Here is a 3,830-nt window from a genome sequence, read left to right as displayed (position 1 = left end):
CTGTCTACAGTGACTATATTGAAAGCAGGCAGCACCCCTCAGGGAAACTCCTTTCAATTGCATCAGGACTGTGATCTGAGTACGGTGTTACATTCCAGTTTAGGCTTCTTCCAGCTGTTTAGTTTCTCACAGCAGATTTGTGGTGAAGTAAAAATTTGTAATGTCTTTTCTGTCCATGTCTCCATAACGCCCACCAAATTGTTGGGTGGGGCTATGTAAATAGGCTGGGTGAAACATTAATAGAAGGGACTGGCCAATTTGGGCTGCCATTCTTCTGTGTATAAGAGATCATCTCAGAAGCTGGAAAAGGAAAAATGGGGGCTATGACCACCAGATTACAAGCTTGGGAAGATCTCTTCAGCACCTAGCAGAAAGATCCCACTACGAAGGATGTCCTGCACTCCCTGAAGTGAGAAAATCAACTTCAAAGCTAAGTACATCAAAGTTTCTTAAAGTGGGACATCAGCAACACCTGCTGATAGTCACCCCTTTAACACTGACCAGAGGCATGACCACTTCTGTATGCCCCCTACCCTCCAACCTCCCATCTGCTGTTGGCACAAGTCAATCTTTCCCAACCTAACCTCCTGCCTCAACAGCCTCTGGGGACCTTTTGTTGATAACAGACCAAATGGGCAGATCAGTGCAGACCTTCTCAGTATCCATGCAACATTTTTTTGTTATCCCCCTCGTACTTTCCTGCTTCTTCTCTGGGGAAATATCTTACACCTACCCTCACGCCATACGGTAGGCAAAATAACACTACCAAAAGAGCAAGAATACCCACACACAGGCACTTTGGGTTTTTACTTTATTTTAGTTTAGTTTTTGTAGTTTTCATTTATTATCATTCTTTTTGTCCTATTTCTCTTCCACCCCTCTTCTCTTGTGATCCCACCACCTTGAGAATACGAAGACCTTCCAGTCAAGAAACAGGTAGCCTGAAATTTGGGCACACCCATCCAAACAAGGACTTGATTCTGCCCCGCCCACCCAGTAAGTATACAGGCTCATCCACACTCACACTGCTCTAGCAACAGAACTCCAGCTCCCACCAAGTGACAACCATGTCTTTTGTCTCGTTTGTTTCGCCTTCTCTTCTCTGCACATCTACACTATTTTTTGTTCTTTTTCTCCTCGTCTTTTCATTTCTTCTTTTATCTTCATCTCTTCTCTCTGTTCCTACCTTCTCTCTTTCTCTCTTTTCTTCTTCAAGTCTACTAAACACAAACACATACACACACACAGGAGGGGGTACCCCCCAAAACTGGATTTTTTTTTCAAAGCTATGCATTTAAATTTTTTTATAAAACAACATTATTGCCTTCAAAATACTCTCAATTACACTTAGTACATTTGTCAAATCTTCTATTCCATTCTTGGAAACATTTTTTAAACTCATCTGTTTGGATGGTCGACAGCACCTCCCTCATCTTTTCTTCACCTCTTCTTTGTCATCAAATCACTCTCCTTTCATGTCCCTCTGCATTCGCAGAAGCAAAAAGTTTCCCGAAGCGAGGTCAGGTGAGTCAGGTGCATAAGGCAAGAGAGATGTGCTGGGTTTTTTGCCAAGAACTGGCACACTGAAATGGCTAAATGAGCAGGTACATTGTCATGTTGACAAAACAAGTCCCTATTTGTCACAAATCTGGCCTTTTTTTTTTTTCACACACTGTTAAGTGATCTTTTCAGAATCTGTAAATAGAAAGCTTGATTAACAGTCTGAACTTGTGGAATGAACTCCCAATGCAGCATGAGTCAACACTTTCATCCATTCAGGAAGTAGGCAAACATCCAGAACAAGGTTTGTCATCAACTGGCATTTCATCTGTTTTGAAGAGAAAACCACTCATACACTTGAGTTTTTTTCCCGTAGCACTGTCCTTATAAGTTGTGTTCAACATCACAACAGTTGCTGCGGCATTTTTCCCAAGCAGGAAACAATATTTCACAGCTGCATGCTGTTCTCTTAAATCAGCCATCACAAAAAATGAGGTTTGAACAAAACTGCTTTTATGAAAAATTCACTTGACCAGGGAGAACCTTTCCAGGTGACACCACTAGGCCCTTTAACTCAGAGTGAGCTGCTTGATGCTCACCAAGTGGGGAAAAATGTGCCCTACAAATGCTCTTCCCAGCAGAGCTTTTTTCTGTGTACATATTACACACACACATACATATGCATATATACATAAATCTTCTTCTGGTCTGATTATTAGTATACACTTTCTCCTGGACAACCCACTATCTCTTTCTACCCTCTCTCTCATTTTCTTTAGTAAATTTATTTCCATGGAACCATTAATTCTGATTGTGCCTCTTAAAATATATTTTCCCATTATTTTTACAAATCTCATGTCCTACTAAGAGGACCACTTTTTATTATCATTACTTTTAGTATATTCCCTCTATTCTTTCCCCTTCATTTCCCACTTCCCATGTCTAACCCCCCTTTTTTTCATTTACCACCATTTGTTTTCTATCTCCTATTAAACTTTTGCACATCACTAAAGAGAGCCAAGTAACCCTGTGTGACTCAGCAGTTCATGCACCACAATATCTGCACCATGATGCAGCAGAAACAGAAGACAACTGCAGCACACTCTGAAAATCAATAAAAACAAACACAAACAACCAAAAATTACCTAAGCCCAAAGGAGAACTCTAGAAAAGAGGCCCTGGAACTACCAGAAATTCAAATTATGGTGTTTAGGTCCCTTCAGAAGATGTGGGCAATAATCATGAGAACAATGGAATAAATTGAAAAACTCAAAGACTTAAATCGAAGAGAAGCCCAGAGATAAAAAATGAAATAACAGAATTAGGCAACATAGTAAAAGACCCGAGGAGGAGGATTGGTCGCCGCCTAAAATGGCGCCGATCCCCGACTGGGGGCTTCGGGCCGCAGGCCTTGGCACGGGCTGGGCTAAAGAAATCCTGACAAAAGAATCCAACGTGCAAGAAGTTCGATGTCCAGTCACTGCCTGTGGAGATGTACAGGGCCAATTTCACGATCTCAGGGAACTGTTTAGAACTGGTGGCAAATCACCAGATACAAATTACTTGTTTATGGGAGATTACGTTGACAGAGGCTGTTCAGTTGGAACAGTTACACTGCTTGTAGCTCTTAAGATTCGTTACCGTGAACGCATCACCATTCTTCAAGGGACTCATGAGAGCAGACAGAGCATCACACAAGTATATGGAAATGCAAATGTGTGGAAATATTTTACAGATCTTTTTGACTATGTTCCTCTCACTGCCTTGGTGCATGGGCAGATCTTCTGTCTACATGGTGGCCTCTCACCGTCCATTGATACACCGGATCACATCAGAGCGCTTGACCGCCTGCAAGAAGTTCCTCATGAGGCCCAATGTGTGACTTGCTGTGGTCAGATCCAGATGACCGAGGTGGTTGGGGGATATCTCCTCGAGGAGTGGGCTACACCTTAGGACAAGATATTTCTGAGACATTTAATCATGCCAATGGCCTTACGGTGGTGTCGAGAGCTCACCAACTGGTAATGGAGGGATATAACTTGTGCTATGACGGGGATGTAGTAACAATTTTCAGTGCATCAAACTATTGCTATGGCTATGGCAACCAAGCTGCACTCATGGAACTTGACGATACTCTAAAATACTCTTTCTTGCAGTTTGACCCGGCACCACGCTGAGGTGAGCCACATGTCACTCGTCGCACCCCAGACTACTTCCTGTAATGAATGTTAAGCTTGTACAGTATTGTCATGAACCAGATATTGACCTAATGGAAACGGGAAGAGCAACAGTAACTCCAGAGTGTCAGAGAATAGTTAACATTCAAAAAA

The 3,830-nt window shown here is 42.3% G+C and overlaps 1 pseudogene; it reads left to right on the top strand.

Moving 5' to 3' along the window:
* The window catches only part of LOC101644428, a 25,881-nt pseudogene extending 22,089 nt beyond the window's left edge, over window positions 1-3,792 (top strand).
* The last annotated feature ends 38 nt before the right edge of the window (window positions 3,793-3,830 follow it).

Source organism: Echinops telfairi, unplaced genomic scaffold, assembly GCF_000313985.2.
Source record: "Echinops telfairi isolate 266 unplaced genomic scaffold, ASM31398v2 ScPeMD7_2;HRSCAF=8, whole genome shotgun sequence".
In the NCBI taxonomy this organism is placed as follows: domain Eukaryota; kingdom Metazoa; phylum Chordata; class Mammalia; order Afrosoricida; family Tenrecidae; genus Echinops; species Echinops telfairi.
Note: the sequence above shows the minus strand (reverse complement) of the source record. Positions and strands in the feature narration are given on the sequence as shown.